General features: G+C 44.2%; 1 protein-coding gene across 2 annotated transcripts in view; it reads left to right on the forward strand.

Annotated features, from left to right (window-relative positions):
* The window catches only part of Bckdhb (branched chain keto acid dehydrogenase E1 subunit beta), a 188,081-nt gene that overhangs the window by 99,806 nt on the left and 62,434 nt on the right, over window positions 1-25,841 (forward strand). The gene's annotated exons all lie outside the window — the stretch shown is intronic.

Below are 25,841 nucleotides of genomic sequence, written 5' to 3' on the forward strand. Positions count from 1 at the left end.
CAGTGTCCCTCAGCTCCAGGAAGCTTGGCATTCCCATTCTACTTGGGCCCCACGGAAGTGTGGAGTTTACTCACCTGTGCTGTGATCTGAAGTTTTACAAGTCGTTCTCAGTTGTGTGACCACCTTACAAGGAACACCTTACATAAACACCTTACAAGGAACCTTTTCTTTGTGGATCTGTAAGCGTTAATGCTGGTGGTAACCGCAGAGCTGGAACCTAATGGGAGAAATTTTGGGAATTGCTTGGCATCTATTGATGGTGGAACTGAATCCTTTCTAGGAGGGAGTCCTGCAAGGAACTCACTGGAGTTCCCTTTTATTCATGTGCAAAAGAAATCCACTGAGGGAGTCAGCAGCATCCCTGTGTTGTGGGATGAGAGAGCAGAGGCTTTTTCCAACCACCATATGTGGTGACTAGATTCTTTGGAATGACATTGGGGTACTCTCTGAGCAAACAGCAAAAGCCTTCCAAATAACATATAATAAATAAAGTATGTAAGACATTTCCCCAGCCAGATGTAATGTTCAATAGTAGAGAAATAAATTTACAGTGCCCTCCCACAGGAAACTTTGTAAATGCTAGCTGGACCAAGAAGGCAGTCATGCTGTTAGAACTGCAGGCTCCTTTTCCTGCTTCCAGGTGAGGATACACCCCATTGAAATTCTGCCTGTGTGATCTGTGGGATTTCTTAGAAGATGCGTGGACGAAACCTCAGAACTTCAGTGAACTCGGTTTGAACTGGTACTGGATTTTCGTTTCCAATATTCAAAAGGCAGAGTGTGTAAGTAGGTGTGGCTCATTTCCCCGAATGTTAGTAACCGATGTGATTTCTTTTTGCTGTAACTGATCTAATTTTGGTATATTAGATTATCATTTACATGGTGTAGAGAGAAATCCACTCCTGGCAGGATTCTCGAAGGTGGCAGTCTAACCATATCCCTTAGGGCCTTCCCAGGCACCAAAAACAAGTTCAGAATTTCCAGGAGGAGAGCTTTTGGGGCAGGCATAGGGCAGTGGGAGGACGTATTTCATTCTTGTTTCGTACAGTGCTGTCAGGTTGGCTTTAGTTTACCCGAGCCTCCAGCTCTGCAGCTTTTGTGTCTCAGCTGTGGGCAAGCCTCCACTGCCCTCTCCAACACGCCGAGCTGTGTGCCCAGGTGAGCGTGCATAGAAACCTGAGGGTGACTCCTGGCTCGCCTGTGGCCACCCTGAGCACTCTGAAGGTTTCAGAACGTTGTTTCTCTTTCTCCTACGTGGAAGTAAACAAAACAAATCCAGCTAAACAAACAACAACAACAACACCAGAGACTTAGAGTGTGAGGGCCGTACATCAATCTCCAAGTTCCTAGATGGAACTAGCCTGGAAGTCTGTCTCCAGGGAATCCTGGTACCTGCACAGGTACAGAATGGAAAATACCCTTCCACTGCCCTAGCCTGCCCCAAAAGCTCTCCTCCTGGAAATTCTGAACTTGTTTTTGGTGCCTGGGAAGGCCCTAAGGGACATGGTTAGACTGCCACCTTCGAGAATCCTGCCAGGAGTGGATTTCTCTCTACACCATGTAAATGATAATCTAATATACCAAAATTAGATCAGTTACAGCCAGGCTGGGTACCAGAGTTTATAGACAACATCCTATCATAATAGGATGCCTTGAAGGCATTCTTGTTAAAACTGCGTTTTCTTTATGCTTATTCCCGTGATAGGTATTCAATGAGAACCTTCTCAGACAGGTGCTTCAGAAATCCAGGGCTCAGCAGGGAACAGAGAGTATTTTGCACTCCTGGTTCTTAGATTGTATTTGGGGAGACAATAAGTAGGTATAATGATGTTTGTAGTCAGGTAATGCTGTGAAGCGAAAGGAAGAGCTTGAAGAGCAGGCGGAGTGCTAGCGGCTGATCGGGAATGCTGCCCTCAGATGGTGTTTTGCAGTGAGCTTTTGACTTGAGAAGGAAGCCGTGTAAATAAACATGAGCAGCGTGAGCAGCATGCCCAGGACCAGAAGCAGGACTGTGCCCAGCTTATGGGGGAATGCACGAAGTTGGTTTTGTTGTACTAGAGTGAACAAAGACTGTTGACCTTTGGGGTCATGGAAGAAATCTGTATGTCAGCTCTCACTGCTATAATTTAATTAATTTTAGCAGCACTATTGTTTAGGGATAAAATGCTAGTTAATGATTTGGAATGAATATGGAATGAAAAACAGGATTATTCATGTATTAAAGGGTGAGATTATGTTCTTGCGGAAACCTAGGAGTCTTTCACTACTGTTTGAGCTGTGGGGTGGTAGGGATTTGTCCACCACCTACTGAGGTAGCTGATATGGGGGAATTCTTTGATTCTAGGAGTTGGAGACCAGCCTGCTCCACATGGCAAAAACTCTCTGAGAAACACACATGAAAAAAAAAAAAAACAGCAAGTTTTTCTATATCATGGTATGTACAAAATCAATAGCTTTTTTTTTTTTTTTTTTTTTTTAATACTAGTGATAAGTAGCCAGGAAGGGAAAATGCCCCCCCCCAAGCCTAATTCATTATGGGAAGAAATAAAAATATTTCAGAATAAATTTTATGAGAATAGTAGTAGATATATGAAAAACTGAATAAAGTCCCATGGGAGGCCATCAAATTAGGCTCAAATATTCTTTGTTCTGGATGGGAAAGCAGCGTCACATAAACACCATTTCCTGCAACCCCATAGTGAACCCTCAAGGAGCTTTTAATTTTTTTTAGCTGCCTAAGCTTTGAAACTTTGCATAAAAGAAGAAATAAAGGAAATAAGAAAAGAAGTAGCCAAGGTAGAAAGATTTCCTATTAAATGAAATTGAAATTCAGTGTAATGCCTTATAAACCGTCTGTGGTTAGAAACTGATTTGCATATTGGGGGATTAGCAAGTTTGGCTCTAAGGGCACGATACAGACACTGCAGCCACGCGTGTAGACATGTGGTCTTTGTCTGACGACTCAACTCTGCCTTTCCAGCTCAACAGCAGTGATCGAGTGTTTGTGAATAGAAGGTCCACAACTGTTTCTGGTAGTTCCTGGTGGAGATGTTAAGACAGTGCTGAGAAGGGGCCCGTGCTTCACATGTCAGAGGTGATATTTTAAATCGTTTGGGTAGATAATTTATTTAATAAATGGTGCTGGAAAACATACATTAATCTGAAGACAAAACAATTTCCCCTTCACTCCATGTGACAGCATCCCCAGTTCACATAAACACCATCAAACAACAAAGTAATAGAAGAATTAAGGAACAGTTTTTCTAACCCAGAGCCTGAGAGATTTTTTAAAAACAAGGCTGAGATCGTAAAAGCTATAAAGACAGACAGAAGTATTCGACTATGTAAAAAGTGAAAGTTTTCTTATGGCAAGTTACTCTAAACAAAGAAATAAAATGGCAGGCAGTAAAAAAGTCTTTACTGGACATAGGACAGGGAAAAAGGGGGTAGGCTCCCCAGCATTGGCTGTGTATCTTCTTCGTCTGAGTCAGTAGAAGCAGAGCAAAGTTACTGACAAAGAAAGCAAGTGGGCGATTAGTTCAGATTATGCGCAGTATCACTGGAAACTGTATCCTTTAAGGGAGGTGGGTCATTGGTACCCCCTCATGGGGTATTTAGGGTGGGGCTGGTTATATAATGCAAATGAAGAATAAGGATGTGCTCGGCTCTCAGTATCTATTCAGTAAAATGGTACGTTTTCTTTTAGCCTGTAGAACATAAAAGTGTTAGTGTAAGATTGCCATGGAACGTAGTTTTGTAAATAACTGGAAACAAAGGGAATGAGCTGTCAGTGGGGAGATGGTATCCTCTAAGGAATTTCATGCAGTTATTAAAATAATGAGCTTAAGTTATTACGTGCATGTACAGTGCTAGGCATAGAACTCAGGGCCTCACATCTGTCAGTCAAATGACATACCACTGACCCACAGCCTGAGACCCAGTGAGTGACTTATATCCAGAGGTTTAAAACAGTGCCATTGATAGCTGACTAGAAGAAAAATAAACTTTAGGAAAGTGAAGGTATTATTTTTAGTTTTATAAAATGTCAGGAATTTTTAGAAATGTTTGTACTTACTGCTAAGATACTTGATCCATCCCACTCAGAAACACTGTCTTGATAAAACAGTACAAAGACTAGCTCACTGCCTTCTCCCCATACACCTTGGCATATCAACCTCTCTCCCTCTCCTCTCTTTCTTTGTGTCTATCTGTGTGTCTGTCTGCCTGCCTGCGTCTGTGTCATTTATATCCATTCTCCTTTAGCTCGGTCTCATCATGGTATCCGACCTTTTTACCCCGGTTAATCTGTCAAATGCTGTGTGGGAACTACAGAGAGATTTGCTGTGGACACGCTGTTACTGGTGTCTCTATTTTCTCTTGCACCTTTGCTCTGGTCCCATCACCGCTCTAGTCCCATCACTTCCTTGTGCCTTCATATCTAACACACGGAATCTCCCCCCCCCCTTCTTTCTATCTCTGCTTCTAATTAGGACAGCAGGAACGGTAACCATCCTGTGAACACATAAAGATAAGTTGGGTCCCTCCACCGGTCATGGTGATGTCATAGTTCTACTGAGCAACCAGCCAGGATTAAAACACTCGTTTCTCATAGCTAGGAAACACATAGTGGTTCTGTAGTAGACCCACCTACATATTGATCCTGGATGTTTGGTCAGCAGTAACTTTGCAGAGGTCTATTAGTGCATCAAGGAATTTACTCTAAGTTTGGTTTCAGCAGTAAGGCTTTCATTTTCTCTCACAGAAATCCATTTTTCTATATTTGTAATATAGTTATATTGTTTTGTTTATGCATGTGTCTTTGCATTTCTTTGCTGTTGCAAAAATAATGGAGGTGGGAAAAATACTTGTTTTTGCACGTGGAGAGGTCACTGTGCCCATGGTGGTGGAGTATCTGTGGTGGGAGGGTGTGGAATATACAGCTCGTCTCAGAGACGAGATAGGATCGTAAGAGAATGAACGTAGATGGAGATAAGTCCAAACGCCCAGAGACACTATGATCTCAGATCCGCAGAGGACACTGAGACACGCTCTGTAATAGAACACACAGGACAGTGTGAACTGCTGGGAGAACAGTAAGGGGGCACCGGAGGAGGGGTTATCTGAGCTGTGTGATGCTTGCTGGGTCTCCATGGAAAAGAGTGGAGAACTGAGCAACTGATAACAACACCAGAGTCACTGGCAAATTTAAATGGAAATTTACAGGTCCAAACCCAGGGTGTGTAAGAAAAAATGAGAGGAGAGAAATAATTGAAACCACAAATAGAAAATTACCAAAGAGTTTTGTAGCAGAGAGAAGTCAGGAGGATGTGGTAGGGTCTAGAAATAGGGGGCAGAGAATGGTGGGGTTCGTTTCCTATGAAAAGGCACACTGCAGCATGATCCGAATGGAGTGAGAGGACAGTTGTGATTAATTTGCACATCTGCACTCCTAATTCATCCTGCTAATATAACATTAAATGAATATTCCAAAATGTGTGATTTCCCCATTAACGTAAGTTAAGATGCTTTTCATATTTCTGCATTTTGCACAGTGTTTCTGGGACTGTCCTTGCACGGGCTTCTCTATGCAGTAACTGCCTGGGAAATGCCTTGGGCAAGCAGCCTCCGCGTTGCGTTCTGCTCTGTGGCCGTGCCTGTGCGTCTGCCTCATGTGTGAAATGACATGGCATCCTATCGGGTTCAGATATGCCCTCCTGTAATTGTTAATGAGCTTGCACATCTTTTCTAACCATACAGAGCATTCTTGTGCTGCTTCTGGAAATTTCTTTCCTTCTTCCAAATGGGGGGAAATAAACAAATTCTTATCATGATTGTAGTATAATATTGTATCGTCTGGATAACAATATATGAGTTATGTGTAGTGATAGTATTACATTCTTAGCTTAAGTCTGTATTTTTATTCTTTTAGTGACATCTTTAGATACATAGTACTTTTAAATTTTGCTATGACCAGATTTACTCATTTTTTTTCACTTAAAAATATTTTCTTTATTTTGAAATTTTGCTTATCACAAGATTATAGAGATAGTCTTGTATTTTGGGGACCGTTTTAAAGTTTTGCTATTCAGACCAAGTCTTTAATTACTTCTAATCTTTTTATTTTATGTATGAGTTCAAAGGTTAGTTTGACAAGCTTTTTCTATCTCACTCATACACATACACACAGGGTTGGGGGGGTGAGAGAGAGAGAGAGGAGACAGAGACAGACAGACAGACAGACAGACAGACAGACAGGCCACACACACACACACACACAGAGAGAGAGAGAGAGAGAGAGAGAGAGAGAGAGAGAGAGAGAGAGAGAGATGATAGAGCATGAACCCAGCTATTTTATTTACTCGATTGTCCAGGGAACATGAAGCCTTGGCAATGTTAGCTCTTCATTGTTATAAATGCTGTATCCCTTCAGTTTGTCAAACCTTGTATTCTTCTCTTCTGTATAAAATTTCACTACAAACCTTTTGCTCATGGTTGGCTAGATTTATTCCCAGATACCTTAGAGATTTAATTGCTCTGATGAACGTAATTTTTCCCCTCGGTTATTCTTTCTTTTCCTATTGCTGATCCAGAGGAACATTATTTATCATTAAATCCCGAGCTATCTGAAGCTGGGTGGATTAGTAATGGAAAAGGCAGTTTGCCCTAGCATAGTCCTAGATGGAGAGACCACGGTGAGGGCTGCAGAGCGCTTTGGTCAAACCAAACTCAGGCTGCTTCACACTACTGAGGCTGCTCCTCCAACTTGGTGACTGAGTGACCCGAGGAAAACAGAAAGAAGGCATCAAGTGGATGGAAATCTCTTGTTCCTCGCATAAGAGGAAGGGTTGAAGTAGGTGACTGAAGTTCATCGGGGGACTAGTTTTCTAGCTAATTGGTTTTAAGAACTGCAGTTCTTGGAGCTAGCTCAGGGATATATACAAAGCAGGGCTCGTTATAGTGAATAGAATTGGAAGAGGCATGTAGCCTGCATGGTAGGACAGCCAGATCTCAGCTCTTTTCCAGCCTGGCTTCAGCCAGCTCTCAGGTCTTCATCAGACCAGCTTTCATGAATGTGCACTTTTGTTCTATTCCCTATCTGCTATTGACTAGCATCATGATTGATTACCCTGTCATAAGCTCTGGTCTGTGTCTGTGCCACATGACCTATCTCCAGTGGGCAGTTCCCCTTATATCGGAGCATTGGGGCCTGAGAGCCACCTCTCAGCTACAGACTACTTGGCTAGTGTGGCTGGAATCATGTTTCTAAGTTTGGACAACTGGAGAAAATTGGGTCAAATGGACAAAGCAATAGGTCTGGTACTCTGAGACCCAGCTAGAGGTGCAAGGACAGGAGGGGAATAGTACTGCGCATGCTCACTCCCAGGGAGGGGGCTCATACTGAGCATGCTCACTCCCAGGGAGGGGGGATCATACTGAGCATGCTTACTCCCAGGTAAAGTATTTTAGGCTTTATTTCATCACCAACACAAAGGCTGAAATATCAGTGGACATAAACCCAAAAGGGGTCTGTCTCAGTCAGGGAAGCAGGGCAAAAGCAGGGAGCCTTGTGCTTCCTTACAGTCTTCGTTCTTTGATGAGGCAAAAGCAAACTAGAGTATAAGCTGACTCAGGGTGGCTAGAACATGTTACATGAACGGGCAGAAGAGGGCTGAATTAGGTGTTTGACAATAGTGCAGAAGTAATGAAAAAAGTTTTCAAGTACCTGTATATTTTAAGAGGCTCGCTTTAAGTGTGCTTTGATATAAGAATTACGTTAATGTTTGCTTCTTTCAAGAAAGAATTCATATGAAGAGAAATGAATAGCTCCTTTTGAGGGAGGGGCATCTTTGACACTAAGAAGCTGTAAGCCTAATTATGAGCAAAGTATCTAAGAAAATACCCTATGATGCCTGCTTTATAAACCCAAGTCTATAAAAGTTTGATAGCAGAAGCTACTGGCTTGTTATGTTTGGGAAACTCTGACTGGGAAGCATGTGTTATGTATTAATGTGTGGGAAGGGCTGAGGGGTCTGATGACAGATGGAAGTGGAGGGCTGGAGGGGACAGGAGATGGATGGGCACAGGCAGGCTGTGTGTGCGCTTGTGCGTGTGCGTGTGCGTGTGCGTGTGCGTGTGTGTGTGTGTGTGCGCGCGCGCGCGCGCGCGAGCTTGTGCTTGTGTGTGTGTGTGTGTCCTGAATCACAAAACAGCATAGCTAGATGTATGTGTAGTAGAAATAATAACTAGGCAATGAAGGGTTTCAAAAACATTCATTATAAAATTAAATTTCTTTTTGATGTAATATCCCATAGAGATTCTTCGACGGGCTGCTCATAAATCAAATCTTGAAGGGCTCCAGTGTAACAATAAGAAGGAAAATAGCCTTGTTAAAATTACTGTTAAAGGACTTCGGCATAAGATTGTTTTCATTTTGGTTATTTCATTATTACATAAACAGGGAACAGAATTGTCTTTGTTCTAGGATGAATGGGTAACAGGCGTTTGCATGCTTTGTACTGTGAATGCACGCATGCACTGTAATTGTAGCAGATAAGGCCCTTTAACAGCTTATGGAAAGAATTAGTTTCTTCTCTATCAAAAGCTAGCCTACGGAATCTGACAAAGGTCATTATATTGTAATGATTTTTTGGCCTGAGAAAATAATGATATCTTGGAATAAGCAAAGCAATGTGACAGCAGAAGAAAGATACCCCCAACACAATAGACAAATTATTTAAACAAAAGATGTAGTGTTCCTTTAATTGGATTCCCATGGCATACTGGTTGAAAATGTCCTGACCAAACACTGTATCTATGAGAAAGGAATTTTGGGTTTCTGGGTCATGCATTTTATGGTGTGGATTCCGTTTGATTCGGAAAACTTCTATCGGCCATCTTAGTCTTAGCTCTTCTGTTCTACTGTTTTAATGTATATTGAGTGTTTAGGACATTGTTTGCCAGTTTGGCTTAGAAAATCCCCTGGGTTAGAACTAGGGGTGAAAGCTACTCATGATCCCGGTGGAGCAAACAGTAACTTTATCATTTTCTGATGATGCCAGGAAAATATTTATTCTGAGAAGAATGGGGAAAGAGAAAGCTTGAACAAACAGCCACCCTAGTTTTCTGGAGTAACCCCCCTCTTTTGTAGGGACATTAAAAGGAATTCTTTCCAAGTTCAGGAAGCAGGAAGTGAGCAAAGCCATGGGCGGGACACATTCACTGGGGGCTCACAGAGCTTCCTTTATCCTGGTCCTGACCTTGCATGTGTCCAGAGCCTGTTAGACTGTAACCTGGGGAACTGTGGGCTGGTAGGTAGTGTAAGGTATCTGGAGTTTCAGATGTGTGCAAATACGGCTTTGTCAGTGCAGTGGGTGTATAGAAAGAAGTGGTCTACCCAGTCTGCGCCCACTGGGCCTGTGTGGCTTTGCATGCCAGCCCATCTGGGCCTCGGCTTCCCTCTTTGTGTCCTTCCATGTTGCTCTGCCGATAGCTGGGGTCTCCGGGTGAGACAAAACCATAACAGGGCCTTGTGTTACAATGGCCCAGTGCTGTCCATGCAGCAGCTCCCCCTCTCATCACCGCAGCAGCAACAAAAGCCTCATAGGCCTCCCTTGAGGTGGGGATTGGGGTGGAAGCTGTTTTTGGATCTCACTGATGTCCATGGAGCCTGCAAGACGAGGAAGAGTTCTTTAGTCATGTAGCCCTGGTATTTCCGTTCCTCAACTGCTGTTGTATTCTGTCTGCTCAGACAGGCTCCCAGTCATTTCAGAAGCTGGCTACAAGCCTCCAACATTTGTAGAGAACCCCTCATTGTGTTACCACCTTACCTCTGTCCACCCCGTCCTCTGCTGGGATACACGAATGTATGCCTCAGAGGCCACCTTACCTCTGTCCACCCCATCCACCCCGTCCTCTGCTGGGATACACGAGTGTATGCCTCAGAGGCCACCTTACCTCTCTCCACCCCTCCTCTGTGGGATACACGTGTGTAGGCCTCAGAGGCCACCTTACCTCTGTCCACCCCGTCCTCTGCTGGGATACACGTGTGTACACCTCAGAGGCCACCTGTCACCCCGTCCTCTGTCCACCCCCGTCCTCTGTGGGGATACGTGGTATGCAGGGGCCTCAGAGGCCACCCACCTCTGTCCACCCCTCCTCTGTGGGATACATGTGTGTAGGCCTCAGAGGCCACCTTCCCTCTGTCCCCCCCCCCTCTGTGGGATACACGTGTGTAGGCCTCAGAGGCCACCTTACCTCTGTCCACCCCTCCTCTGTGGGATACACGTGTGTACGCCTCATAGGCCACCTTACCTCTGTCCACCCCTCTTCTGTGGGGTACACGTGTGTAGGACTCATAGGACACCTTCCACCCCTCCTCTGTGGGATACACGTGTGTACGCCTCAGAGGACACCTTACCTCTGTCCACCCCGTCCTCTGTGGGATACACGTGTGTACGCCTCAGAGGCCACCTTACCTCTGTCCACCCCGTCCTCTGTGGGATACACGTGTGTACGCCTCAGAGGACACCTTACCTCTGTCCACCCCTCCTCTGTGGGATACACGTGTGTACGCCTCAGAGGCCACCTTACCTCTGTCCACCCCGTCCTCTGTGGGATACACGTGTGTAGGCCTCAGAGGCCACCTTACCTCTGTCCACCCCGTCCTCTGTGGGATACATGTGTGTACGCCTCAGAGGCCACCTTACCTCTGTCCACCCCGTCCTCTGTGGGATACACGTGTGTAGGCCTCAGAGGCCACCTTACCTCTGTCCACCCCGTCCTCTGTGGGATACACGTGTGTACACCTCAGAGGACACCTTACCTCTGTCCACCCCTCCTCTGTGGGATACACGTGTGTACACCTCAGAGGCCACCTTCCTCTGTCCACCCCTCCTCTGTGGGATGCGTGTGTAGGCCCTCAGAGGACACCCCCTCTGTCACCCCTCCTCTGTGGGATGGGGTGTGTGCAGAGGCCTCAGAGCCCCTTTACCTCTGTCCACCCCTCCTCTGTGGGATACACGTGTGTACGCCTCAGAGGACACCTTACCTCTGTCCACCCCGTCCTCTGTGGGATACACGTGTGTAGGCCTCAGAGGCCACCTTACCTCTGTCCACCCCCTCCTCTGTGGGATACACGTGTGTAGGCCTCAGAGGACACAGGCTCAGCAAGTTTAACCATTTGATTCTCAGACTTTTCTACCAGGCAGCCCAACTTATCTCTCGGAGCCAGGGGAATGACTCGACTATTATGTTCTTGTCCTACTTTATGATAAGTGGCCGTTTAAACATTCAACTCTGTGTGTTCTGAACCACCAGCCTTTGGGCTATTGAAGCAAAACCATTTCTCTATTTTTGAGATAAAGTATTGGGTTCAAGACCTTGTTCCTGCTGATCCCACGCTTTAAGTCTTACTTGAAAAGAGAGAACTGAACAGGGGCAGCGAGCTTAGCAGTCTCTGCCTCCTTCTGAAGTTGCCTGGACTTTGGTGGATAATGATTAGGCTAGCAAGAAAGAAAAGTCAACACATAACTAATAGTTTACAAACTGGAGCTTGTTCAGTCCTGTATCCTGCACTTGTTCCACGCCTGAACACTGTGGTGATGAGTCAAGCTGACTTCTGCCCTTATTTATGAATAGAATTAGCAGTTTTTCAAAGATATATTACAGGTAAGCAAATGATGGATTCGATGACTAAACTCTTCTAGGTTCTGCTTCTTCCGAGTCATCTGAATGTCTTTAAATTGATTTAAATTCTGCACTCTTATCTTTAAGACGGGCCTAGGAACCCATGATACAATGTCTTGTCTGTACCTTTGGAAACTCAACAGCACAGTGTCACGGTGTCATCAGCCAGCCACATTCTGTTATCAGAGACTCGTGGTGACATGAGATGGCTCTTGTACTGGCCCACATTCAGTCCTGAAGTAGCTTCTTTTTGGGGCAGCACCACATGCCTAGCTGGGTGATGGCCGTATTGGTGGGAGTCTTGTTGGGTGAGGAGAAGAGAAACACTTTTTGTCAGGGCCTTTCCAAGCTCTCTGCTATCTACTATTTGGGGGGATAGCTGGCACTCAGTTGCTATGGAAACCCTCTTATCTCTTATGAGTGAGTGCCGGTGTCATTCCTCAGAAGTGAGAAGACCTGCTTCCTAGAGGTGAAGGATGCCTCAAATGAAGCTGTGACCTGCGGCTCACTGCAGTGAGGCCTGCACACACTGTGACCTGCAGCTCACTGCGGCGAGGCCTGCACACACTGTGACCTGTGGCTCACTGCAGTGAGGCCTGCACACACTGTGACCTGAGGCTCACTGCGGTGAGGCCTGCACACACTGTGACCTGTGGCTCACTGCAGTGAGGCCTGCACACACTGTGACCTGCGGCTCTGTTGCAGTGAGGCCTGCACACACTGTGACCTGCGGCTCACTGCAGCGAGGCCTGCACACACTGTGACCTGCGGCTCACTGCAGCGAGGCCTGCACACACTGTGACCTGCGGCTCACTGCAGCGAGGCCTGCACACACTGTGACCTGCGGCTCACTGCAGCGAGGCCTGCACACACTGTGACCTGCGGCTCACTGCAGCGAGGCCTGCACACACTGTGACCTGCGGCTCACTGCAGCGAGGCCTGCACACACTGTGACCTGCAGCTCACTGCAGCGAGGCCTGCACACACTGTGACCTGCAGCTCACTGCAGTGAGGCCTGCACACACTGTGACCTGCACACACTGTGACCTGCAGCTCACTGCAGCGAGGCCTGCACACACTGTGACCTGCAGCTCACTGCAGTGAGGCCTGCACACACTGTGACCTGCGGCTCACTGCAGCGAGGCCTGCACACTCTGTGACCTGCGGCTCACTGCGGCGAGGCCTGCACACACTGTGACCTGCGGCTCACTGCGGCGAGGCCTGGACACACTGTGACCTGCAGCTCACTGCGGTGAGGCCTGCACACACTGTGACCTGTGGCTCTGTTGCTTAGAATTTGTTCTTCTTTATAAATTGGCCTGAAAAAAATTAATTTTCTCAATATTGAATGTTTCACTCGAGTGTCAACTATAAGCAAAATGTGTCATTGCTGGATCTGTCCGGACTGAGTAGAGATGCCCAGGTTGAGCACAGCGAGGACAGGTACAAGAACGGAAGAGAAGGAAGAGGACGTCTCTGTTGAGTCATCTCTGACTTGTCCGAGCTGTCCTGTAAAAGGCTGTCCTGTTTGGATGCAGGAGTTAATGTTTAAAAGTGCTCTGATGGCTTTGAGGTATTCGTGTGTTTAATATATCTGTGAGCTGTGCAGAAATTATACTTTTTAAAATTAATGAGGACCATGGCGCTCTCTGCACGTTTAGCCAGGCAGTGCTTTTCTATGGGGGGGGGGTGCCCTGTGCATCGAGGGATGTTTAGGTAAACCCCGTTTCTGTTCTCTGAGGCCGTTGCCACCCCAGTGTGTGAGCTTCCCTTTGCAGTTGCCTCACTCTCCTCCCCCAAATGGCGGCCACTCCAAAGGTCTCAAAACATTTCCAAGTGTCCTGTGGGCTTACCACATGCACCACTGGAACGTGTTCTTCTCTGTTAGCAGTTTTGTTGCAGAAACATGCAGTTATGTCTGTGATTAGCCCAGTGTGCATTTAGGGAGCAGCTTGGTCATCCTGGAGGATGAGTTGAACAAGTTGGGAAGGCTTCATTTTGGTTACCCACTGTGGCACAATAGCCCTGATAAACGGCAGTGAGCGCTTCTTGCTTTTCTATATATCTATCTCGGGTATGAATAGAATGAGGAGAGTGGGAGATGGTGTTCCAAATAGTGAAATAGCATGTGGTCAGGACTCAGCCAGTTCAAAGGAATTGCTGTCAGTTCTTTACATGTCAAATCTACTACGGGAGCCCATCCAGAAGTTACCTGATAGGACTCTTGGGGTATAAGTAGGAGGGCGTGTTTCAAGTGACATTCACATGAACCCTGAAGTAGGAGTGGGGAGGCCCAAAGTTTGAACCCTAAGAGCTAGTGCTGTATATTTTTAAACCCGCCTTCTTGGTTACGGTTCATGGAGAAACGGAATATAAGAAGGTAGCCTAACTAGCCCCCTGCTGTGAAAGCTAAATTAGCTTAGTGCTCTAACCTCCTTAAGCTCTCATGGATTATTTATAAGTTGTGGTACCCAGTGTGCTCATTGTTCTGAAGTGCTACTGACATCACTTTGTCAGTGGCTCAGTCCTGTCAGTTCTGATCCATGACCCACACCTGAGGTACTCCATGGTGCCGAGTGGGCTCTCAGGGGGAGTCCAGATCTCGTTTCAGCCTGACTATAGCTCCTTCTGTCACTGTCTTTCTCCTCACCCTTCCTCTGCCTGTATTCTCAACACTGCCTTCAAGAACTCCAGCCAGGGACTGAGGCGGTGGTTTGCACCCCTTCTCGTGGATGGATCTTTAAATCCAACAGTTATCCCCAAAGCTCATAAAGCGGCGATGCCGACGTTTTATATGCCCAATAACACTGTGGCTGCAGTCGCAGCTCCAGTTTCAGTCTGAGTCACATGGGGGAAAGAATGAGGCAAATTTGAGCCTTTGCTGTGTGTATTCAGTTGCCACAGAGATGGCCGTGCTCATGTGCTCAAATCTGGATCGTGGCTTGATTGTTAGACATGGCATGGGGAAAGGAGAAAAGAAAGAACAATGGAGTTTTTTTATTTTTATTTTTTTTAAATCCCAAAGACAGGCAGGATCTTGACTGGAGACTGGGGGAGATGGAGGCCTCTGTGAATTTTCACTGTGGTGCTTTGATCGGAATGACTAAGGTCCCACTGGAACCGGAATCCCCATTTTCTTCACTTAATGCAGAACTAAGTTTGGGTTCCTGTAGACTTAGACAGCACAGAGGCAATGGACCAAGCATGGCGTGCCTTGTGTGAATTAGTCCCACAAGGATCTGTGTGGGGCGGGAGCTTGAGCATGTCCAGCTGGACCTACTGACTCCATGACGGTTCTGTGGTGGTTCCTTACTCTCTCTAGTCCCCATGCCTGGCTGTAAAGCCCACTCAGTAAGAAAGACTACTTAATACTATAACCACGGAAAGCCGTTCTTAACAGTTTAAATGCCGAGTCTGTATTACTGTTTTCTTATTTGCTCTAGAATTATGTAAGACTTATTCTTCTGGCTGTTCTGGGTGTGTGTGTGTGTATGTAATTTAGGATTCCTTTCTTGTTTTCATTGCTAAATAGTGTCCTTACTTGAATCAATTAACTCTGTAGACTCTGGAATTTGTGTATTAAAAACTTTTGAACTGGAAGATCTTTTATATTAGTTATTTTAAAATCTCTGTGATGAAGTATCTGTCATTACTGACGTGGGGAGGGGGCTTTTCGTTGGCTCACACTTTCAGAGGGCTCAGCATTCCTAGCATCAGGAATGTGAGCAGAGGCCCCTCTGATCATCACAGAACAGAAAGCAGAATAGCTGGACCAGGGTTCTGTGTGTAAGCTTCAAAGCCCTGCTTGGCAGTGACACTTACAACTGCCAGCCAGGCCCCACCTCTAAAAGCTCCTACAGCCTTTCAAAACAGTGCCACCGGCTGAGAAAGGAGTCTTCAAAACATAGCCTCTGGGGATATTTCGGATTTCAGCCCTAACATCTTCTATTTTCAAAGCTATAGGCATTGCGTTTCATTTTCCTATTTGGGAACTTTGTGTCTTTTTGTGAAAAATGAGTACTTGAAGAGAAGCTTGAATCCGGGCTTGCTGAACAGTGTTGGGAACGCAAACCTTTCCACAAGTCTTAGGGTTTTTCTCATGAGCACTTGTACATGGAGGGACTAAGTTAACTGAGGGCTTCCAATTCAGTTCTGTCTTAGAGACTCCTGATTGAGTTTAGGAGAGAGTATAGGCTAATGTAAGCTTATGTACAGGGGTGTGTGAGAAAGTTAAAACTCTGTTAAGATATGATTTTTAACCAGTGTGCTCTTTTTGCCAAATAATCTTTTCTCAAAAGGAGTATGAATGCCATGTTCTTTCTGTGCTTAGATTTTCCTTCTCTCGCCATATACGTTCATTGTGTCAAGCAAGAGTATTATACATAATTAAGAGAGAACAACGTTTCCTCCAGGCCAGGAGTTTCAGTTCTCATTATATTCTCTGATCTCATGAGGAACTGGCCTTATTCTTTGAAAGATCACCCCATTCTTGCTTGTATTTCTGTTTGTGTATGAGTAAAACAGTTACTGTACATGTGTGTGTGTGTGTGTGTGTGTGTGTGTGTGTGTGTGTGTGTACAGGGTGGTGCATGCTGCAGCGAGCATGTGTAGGTCAGAGGAGGAACTGCAGGAGTTTATTCTCCCTTTCCCCATATGGGCCCTGAGGATTGAACTCAGGTCATCAGGCTTGGTGGCAAGTGCTTTTGCCTTTAAAGCCATCTTTGTGGCTGTATGTATAAGATAATGTTTTCACTATACTTCATTCATTTGTGTGTGTGTGTGTGTGTGTGTGTGTGTGTGTGTGTGTGTGCGCGCGCGCACGTGGGGATAGGGGGGTGTCAGGGAGCACATTTAAAAAAAAGATTTATTTGAATATTTTTAATTGTGTATACCTGAGTGTGAGTAGAGTCCAGGTGCCCGCAGAGGCCAGGAGAGGTCATTGGATACCCTGATCCTGAAGTTTCAGGTTTGGGTTACCGACTTGGGTTCTGGGACCGGGACTTGTGTCCTGTGTAAGAGCGCACTTGCTCTTAACCACTGAGCGTCCCTCCAGCTTCGGCACACATTTAAAAGTCAGTTGTCACAGAGCATTATTAAACCTCAATGTCGCAAGCAAAACATACTTTTAACAAGCTATTTACAACACTGTGGTTGAGTTAGTATCTTGTTAGAATACTGTCGTTGGAAAAGGCAGTGGGGATTTTATCTTTCAAATATTTAAAACCTAAAAGGAAACAGAATACAAATTAACATGGCATAAAAAATTCAGCTTTATGCTAATATTAAAGCAAGCATCATAGAGTGTTCACTGTAGGCACCAAGGTAGGAGCTGCGTGCAGTACCTCAGAGTTAAACACCCGTCAGAACTAGTAGGTGACGGCGCCCTCTATCCGTTGATAAAATACTGCAGCTTGGAAAAGTTAAGTTCACATGACCGCTCAATTGAGGACAGAAGTTAGGCTTGAACCCAGGCTGCCCAATTCCATGCTGAAGCTGCACTTTGAGTAACCAGAATTTCTGTATTATAGCCCTGGCATTTATTGCTTCTTGGAAATTTAAGCACAGTTACTGCTGAGGTCACTTAGATTATTTTTATGATTATTCATTTGATGATTAAGCCTGTACCATAACCTGAACAAGACTAAGGAAGGTTCTGAAAAGTATCTTAATTCTCCACTCTGTGGTGAGTCTCTCGTAATACCACATCATCATCATCATCATCATCATCATCATCATCATCATCATCATCATCATTGTAGCTGTTTTAAACACATTTTTTCTAAACTTAAGTTTTTAGATTAATTAGAAAGCTAGAAAAATGTAAGCTTGTGTTTAAAAGCATCAGATGAACTAAAGAGAAAGCCGTGTTCTTGCATCAAAGGAGGACAATGGATGCAGTACTGAATGAAGGTGATTACTTATTTTTCACAAGAGTATTTAAGTATCTTTTTCGTTTGTTTGTTTCCTATTGGACTTACTTGGGTGTTTGTATGTGTGCATGGATGTGTGCATGAGAGGAACACTTATGGGAGTCAGTTCTCTCCTTCCTCTATGTGGGTCCGGGGGATCAAACTCAGGCAGGTTTGGTGGTGGGCACCTTTACCCTCTAAGCATCTCTCTGGTCAGTATTTTAAATAATCTGTGTATAATGTTTCAATGTAGAAACGTTATGAATTATTCACTAGGTGTAAAACTGGAGTAAGAATAAATACTCTTTTAAAAATTTAATAAGACTTTTAAATGGTATTTTCACGCTTAAACTACAGTCAGTTAGGCAGGCTGATGCGTGACACCCCTCATAGCCTATTACACTTGCTCCTTCCTTTTACCAGCATCATCATTGTCATGGCAACCATCACCCTCACCATCCTTTCCCTTAGGACATCTGCATGAGAAATCTAATTGTAAGCAGCAGAAGCGGCCAAGTTAAGCATAGAACCAGTCTCTTTGGGAGAATATTTGTGGGTTTTACTTGGAGAAGCGCATCGGAGGGCTTGTACGGGTTAGGTTTTTATATTCATTTCTGCCACTATTATGTATTACAGGCACTTACTTGGGCACCAACTCTTCTAATGCCCTCAAACATACTGTCAAACATGTTCCCACTGACTTTGTGCCTTACTGGATTTTGCTAATAGTGCATTGTACTGTCACAGTCTACAGTATGGGAAAGAAATAAGGGCAGTAATTTTCCGTGGAGACCATAGCATACTCATCGATGATTTTTCTAGCACACTCTTAAAGGTAGGCTTAGTGACTCTTCCATGGAAGTTGTTTCCTTTGTTTCCATTGGTACTGTCTTTCCTGTTTTTCAGTTTTTCTGTTAAAAACAAACCAAACAACAAAACTATTTTGGGATTAAGTCCTCAAGTATTCTTATTTCTAAAAATATAAAGGATGAAATTTGAGTCACCACTGACCCATTAGCACCAGCAGTCCCAATATCATAATGTCATTGCACAGCATGGGGCCCTCTGAAAACACAAGCAGTGTACATGCTACAGGATCACAAAAACAGAAGTTTTGTATGTGTCTCATGCGGGGCTTCAGGAGCACAACGTGGTCCAGTTCCCAAGTTGGATGTGGTGTGTGGTCTCCGGTGGATTAGATCTTCGTTCAGCTCCTGAAGAAACAGTGTGACTGGCGTGCTGTTTAATGCTTGGTCACCACAGACCACGCGCATGCCCAGTCCTGCAGTTGCTCATCGACAGCTGAAAGGACAGTGAGTCAGGGCGAGGCTTTGAGGATGGCTGTCTGGTGGCATGAGGCGCATAAGCAAGAGGCATTCCCTCCGCGTGCCCTGCCGTTGTTATTTCAGATTTCAGCTTTAAGCCTGTGAGTTCACTCTTGAACTTGTCTTCTAGAAATTATTCATCTCCCTGTAGATTGTGACTGGCAGCAAATAAATTTGAGCCAATAAAATTCAACGTTAATAAAAGTGTCTCACACTATTGAATTTCTTCTTTAAATCTGTCTGTCAGTCTGTCTCTCTGTCTCTATCTCTCTCTCTTTTACACACACACACACACACACACACACACACACACACACACACACACACACACACAAATTGCAAATGTACTGATTGGAATCCGAAGTCACACTTCGGAAAGAGTGGTCTCAGGGCAACGGCTCTTCCTGGGCTCAGCTGAATAGTTTCTGTCCCCGTGCTGATGAAACTATGTTTCTTTACTGTGGGCTTCAGTCCTACTTTCTAAGCAAGCTACTGTATCTGGCTTCTGCATAGATCTTCAGAAAGGATACAGTTGTTAATAATATTTATTCGTAATAAAGGTAGGTGTCTGAGTACAGTTTTAAAAATAGCAAAAGTTTAAAACAGAGGCTTCTGATTAAATAATTGTTGGTAACAGGAATGGATGTTTTCAGATTTGTGGACACAGTGGTGGATGGTTTTGCTCTAGAGCGGTGGCTCCTGACCTTCCCGATGCTGTGATCCTTTAATACAGTTCCTCACGTTGTGGTGATCCCCAACCAGAAAATTATTTCATTGCTATTTCATAGCTGTAATCTTGCTACTGTTATGAATCATAATGTAAACATCTGTGTTTTCCAATGGTCTCAGGCTACCCCTGGGAAATAGTCATTCATCTCCAAAAGGGTTTGTGACACACAGGTCTCTAGTTTCCTGATGTGACTTTTTAGTTTCCGTAACTACTTACAAATGTGAATACACAGAGTTTTGGGAATACCTTCTTCCAGCTGGAGTTATAATTTCTTTAGAATTAAGTCTGGGAGACAGTTTTTATAAAGGAAAATTAGCTGGTGTTTACCCCTTTGACTATGAGTTGAGTGTCTGCTGTTTGCGGAGAGCCTGGGAACAGCTGTTCTTCTGGGCTAATGCTAAAATGGTTCATTGCTCTGTGTTAAAAAAATCTTAGTTTTCTTTTGTCTCACATTCCCTTCCCACACTCTGCAAAACTATGTAAAAACGTCTACTCACATAAATATATGTGTATATATACACATACTATCTATGTATTGTGTCAAGTGTCTTGTGTAGGGTAAAACATACAAACACAGATACATGCATTCACTTTTGCACTGTATCTTATAAGCCAATGAATTAATTCATCCTGCATAGGAATATCACATACTTTAAGAATTGCAATACTGCCACACACACTCTATTATTCCAAGCTTTTCATTTAAACCTTTGGCTGTGCGTGCCTGTCTTCTATATTAACTTTTTAAATAAAATCTGTACTGAGCCCCATTCCGCATATTAACTTGTTCCCTCCCCTCGTGGGCGCCCTCCTCTCTCATGTGTGAAACAGAACATAATGAGTAACTGCTTACAACTGTAAGTGCGGAAGTGTCAAAGAATAGTGCTTTGCCTCCTCTTTTATCCTGGCGGCCTCTGGTAGGTGGATATCTAGGAATAGGAGGTCAGGAATCTGAGCCGAAGCTTCAGGTGCTGAGGAATTGAAGGGTTTTATTGTTTGTTCAGGGTTATGCACTGTGAAGGCTATCAAAAATTAGAGTTTGATTTCAAGTAGAGCTCGTTGATTTTTGTGAAAATGCATGGGGATGGGGTAGAGTAAAAACCTTACTTTTTTCTTAAAAAAGTCAGCTTGTAGACACCTATTCATCATCTCCTGCATGTAGTTCTGTTGAGTAAAGTAGCAAAGGATGGATCTGGAGTCTCCAGGCTAGAGCTAAGGCCTGGGGCTCAGCGGCAGGATTGTTAGGTGGTGTTGAGCCTTAGCAGAGCCAGGGCAGCAGGGGCATTCCTGGTTTGGTGGCTGTTTCTTACATAGTGATAGTCTCTCAGTGAGGAGAGCAGACAGGCTACTGTGGATATATTTACTCCGTGAGGTGTTGCTTGACGAGAGTTCGTACAAAGAGAGTTCAGCAACACTCATACTTTCTTGTCTCTGATGCCCATGGACACACGGATCAGTTTTTACCTGTATCTTCTTAACATTTTATGTTCTGACTCTTCCCCAAAGACCTTACTTATTCTTCCTCCAGTGGTCATGACTCTTAGCTTGTGTACGTGTATTCTCTCAATCCAACACCATTGTCACAAGAGGTCCCAAGGTAGGGGAGTGTCATGGTGTCAGGGTGACTAGGAATAGAGAGTGCCAGGTACCAGCAAGACCTTCACCTGCCCATGCTCTTGGCAGCCTTTCCATTTTAACCCCTGAGCATAGCGAATGCATCTACTCCGTGTACTGAATGGAAACCTGCTCAGAGGAAACTGTTACACAGTACCAGTGAAAATGTATTACATTATAATTATAAGTACTTATATTATAAGTAGTACTCATCTACTTATAATTATATCGTTTCTCCCCTCCCTTCCCTCCAAACCTTCCCATGTACCCACTCCCACTTGCTTTCTTTCAAATTGTGGCCTTTTTATTGTTACATATAGGTGTGCAAGTGTGTGTGTGTGTGTGTGTGTGTGTGTGTGTGTGTGTGTGTGCGTGTGTGCGCGCGTGTGGAGCGTGTTTGTATTTCAGCTCATGTGATGTAACTTGTGTGCATATGTTTCCAGGACCAATCATTTAGTATTGGGTAACAAACTGCTTTTTATTCCTGGGGAAGACTATTCTCTCCATCAGTTACCATCACTTCTTTTCCTAGGGTTGAGGCCTCATGAGCTTTCTTCTTTCCATGTTATTTCCATGTTAGCACGTCTATGGTTGCATCCTGGTTTAAATCATCTTTAGGCAACCATGCTGGCAGAGCTTCAGGGCGTAGCTTCTGACGCAGACGACGCAGTCTCATAGAAACCTCCCCTGGCTCTTAGAATCTTACAGCCTATGTCCCTCTTCTTCAGTGTTCCCTGGGCTTCCAGTGCAGGAGTTTGGTTGTAGATGTATGGGTTGGGACTGGGATCCACACATCAGCATTTTGATTGGTTGGTTGTGGGTTTTTGTAATGGTTTCCATCTGTTGCAAAGAGAGATTTTCTTGATGAGAGCCACACTCATCTGTGGCTGTAAGGACAAATATTTAGAGTGTAGTTAGGGATTGCGTTGATTAATAAAGGGGCTGTTGTAGGTGCTCCTCCAAGAGCCACGGTTTCACTAGCCCTGGGTCGTTGGCTAGGTGTCCAGTAATAGGCCTGGTTTCCCCCTTTCTTCTTGCTTCTTATGGAATCTGAGAAGAAGGATGGTCAGTTTTTTTTTGAACGTTTCTACCAGTCCATGCCCATAAAGACATTATGATTAGAGAATTAGAAATCAGTCAGGAAAATATTAACATTGCAGGAAGTAATATTTCTTGAAAAAACTTATAATTTGATTAAAAATATGAATCATCCTTATAACTATCATCCCCTCTTGCTAATATACTAAATCATCCTGATAACTATTATAGTGTGGGGCTACTATCCCAATGACATTGAGTTTTGAGGCTATAATTCTTGTCCTCGAGATGTTCACCCCTCTGTGTTTTTAACTTTACTTACCAGGCAGCGGACATGTGTTCTGTGGGTACTTGTTACTCTCTCTGATGAAGGGATTCTTTTCCCAAGTCCACTTGTCATACTAACAGTTTATTCCTATGATCTTGGTTTTAATGAAAATATGAAGGTTTGAAGTTTAACTTCTATTCCGGCTTTCTTATACATATGCTCAGTCTGTAATTTTTCTGAAACATTCTTGAAGTTTTCCTATAACACCGTTTGCATCCAAGAAAGACCCAAAAGATTTTTAACCTTGACCATGGATTATGAAGTACACATGATTTCGTTTCATAATGTACTAAAAATCCATTTGTTCTAACAGAGTTGGACCGAGTTTTAGGAAATGAAACCCTTTATCCATGGTGATACAGAAGTGTAGCTGTGTTTATACTTTTGATCATTCCGTGGAACAGGATTACCTTGGTAGGCAACCAGCTGGCGGCAGGGAGAATTGTACCCTTGATACACGCTTCGAACAACCATGTAAAACGTAACTGGCTGACACCTTGATTTGGGTTCGGGTCGCTTTCTTAGTTTTCGTGTTATACTGGGAGTAGGGTGGATGGCGTCAGTCTCTACCAGTTATCACTCTCGACGACGGTCAGATGTAGTATTTCTCTCTCTTGTCAACACTTGAGAACAGTTTGCCAAATGTTGTTTCAAGAAGAGAAAAGTACAGGTTTCCTCCCCCCTCCCTGTTATTTTAGAAAAGGAATAAAGTGTCAAAATTTAAAGTTCTTCGATGAATTTCTGAACTTAATTTTAACAGCAGTATTCTTTCTTTCTCTTTTATCTATTATTTCTTGAAACAGTTTTTTTTTTTTTTTTTTTTTTTTTTTTTTTGGGAGGGAATTTTTTCCCCAGAAACTTGTGTCAGTTGAAGTTGTAATTCTTTGGGACTTGAGTTACTTTTCCCCAGGACTAGCCCATGGCTTGGGATGTTGTTTTTGATATGAACTAGTGACCCTTGGAATTTGTACAACATTGAAAGTTTATTGAGAAGTTACATGGATACTTAAAATGGTGAAGAAAGTGGTTTATACTACTGCTCCAGGCTTTCTTGATTGGCACCCAGTATTTAGTTGTCGGTGCGGTGAGGAACAGACCCAAGGCTCAGAGGGTTCTGTGCTGTGGGACCAGCTGACACTGTTTATTTGTTCTGACTGAGATCTTGAGTTGCTGACTTTCCAGTGTGACTGTCAGGAGGGGAGTGCTGTCGTGGATAGCCAATCTAGGTAAAGATGAATATTGGAGACAGTAGGGAAAATTTTGTTTGTGTTTGTTTCAAAATGGTGAGAAACCAGAGTAGATGGTGGGTATTTAAAGATAGGGGCATGGTAAGCAGTTGGGAATTCCCTGTCACAAGGTCATCCTCTGAAGCAGTTTACTTACAGTCCCCAAAGGGACCAGTTTTAAAAAATCAGATGTGAAGTGATCTTTACAGCATATTCAGTGGGAAAAAAAAATCAATCCTGGTGATTAAAAAAGAGGCAAAGGAGTTAATTTAAACACACTCCCCTCACCCCCAAGCAAGGTATACAAATGTCCAGCAAGCCTATGCAAGATGCCCAACACCTTTAATTTTTAGGTAAATGAATTTTTTTTGCATTTAAAAAATATTTATTAGATATATTTTTTTACTTACATTTCAAATGTTATTCCCCTTCCTGGTTTCCTGTTCATAACCCCCCATCCTCTCCCCTCCCCCTCCCCCATACAGGTATTCCCCCTATACATCCCCTTATTCCCCCCCCCCATATTCCCCTGCACTGGGGTTCCAACCTTGGCAGGACCAAGGGCTTCCCCTTCCACTGGTGCCCCAACAAGGCTATTCTCCGCTACCTATGCAGTTGGAGTCCTGGGTCAGCCCATGTATAGTCTTTAGGTAGTGGTTTAGTCCCTGGAAGCTCTGGTTGGTTGGCGTTGTTATTTTTATCGGGTTGAAAGCTCCTTCAACTCTTTCAATCCTTCCTCTAATTCCCCCCAAGGGGGTCCTATTCTCAGTTCGGTAGTTTAGGCAAATGAAAATTAAACCTTAAGTAGTTATGAACTTACCATCTTTTGGAGGATTGCAGTCAGAAACAGAGATGAACACAAGTATTGAATTTGGAACTCGTGTCATTCTCAATGGCTATGTGATATGGTGCGACATAGTTTTAAATATAGGATTATGGTACAATCCATCCGTCCTACTTTTGCAGGGCAGAGGTGGGGGCAGGGGTGGGACAGGGCTGGGGGGCAGGGCAGGCAGGTCTCTTGAGTTCAAGGCCAGCCTGTTTTTAAATCCTACTCCAAGAACGGTGGGGACGTGATAGGAATGAAGGTTGGGGAGGACACAAGCAGTTGTTGCTTCAGTCTTTGAAGAGTTTTCCTGGCAGAAAGAAAGAAAACGTTCCTTGGATTTGCTTAATATTCACATGATGCTTAAGCAAGCAGGGCAGATGCAACACAATAAAACTCTCTAAAGCCACAGTTAGTCCTTCCCAACACTTAGTTAAATCTAAAAATGTCCATGAGTCTAGTACTGTGCCTCTGCCTCATAGTGAGCTTTTGTCGACTGGGAAAACTTGAGTTTAGTGCCAGCCCTGTGTTTGTTTTCGGCTAACATTGTGCATTTCTAAAAAGGTGCACAACACGAGAAGTGTATTCTTGCTCTGGAATAGGGACAATAAGTGGGTTGTGGCTATGAGTCTGTGAGGGTTAGGCCATAGGCGGTTTCTCTTCAGGATCCCCTTGCACTGTTTTTATAGCAGCAGGGGTCCTTCCTGAGAGATCACATGTCAGAGTACTGGACTCTGTTCTTACATTTAAAGTCAACACAATACAATTTGCCAAACATCCACAAACTTAGCTGCAACTACGTGTTACACATTGAGGTTAGGGGCAGAATGTCGCAGTGAATTTCCAAGTGTTGAACGGGTTAATATTTGTTGGAGGAGATAGAATACAACACCCCCCCCTTGATGAAAAGGATTATTTCTCTAAAAAGATAAATAAATGAAACCACTTAAACACATTTTCAAACTGCCATACTTTAATAATATGTATTCCAGAACAATAGAAAAATGAGTGTAATCAGTCTGGTTGGATACATAGTGTGCCGTGCCTTATATTCTGTGTTAGATACAAAGAGTAAGACAACCTCAGACTGTGTTTAGAGCATGGCTTCCGGAGTAGGACAGCTGCAGGGGGTTGAGAGGTAAATCCCTGTAAGACTGATG

This window comes from Rattus rattus, chromosome 8 (genome assembly GCF_011064425.1).
Source record: "Rattus rattus isolate New Zealand chromosome 8, Rrattus_CSIRO_v1, whole genome shotgun sequence".
Taxonomy (NCBI): Eukaryota; Metazoa; Chordata; class Mammalia; order Rodentia; family Muridae; genus Rattus; species Rattus rattus.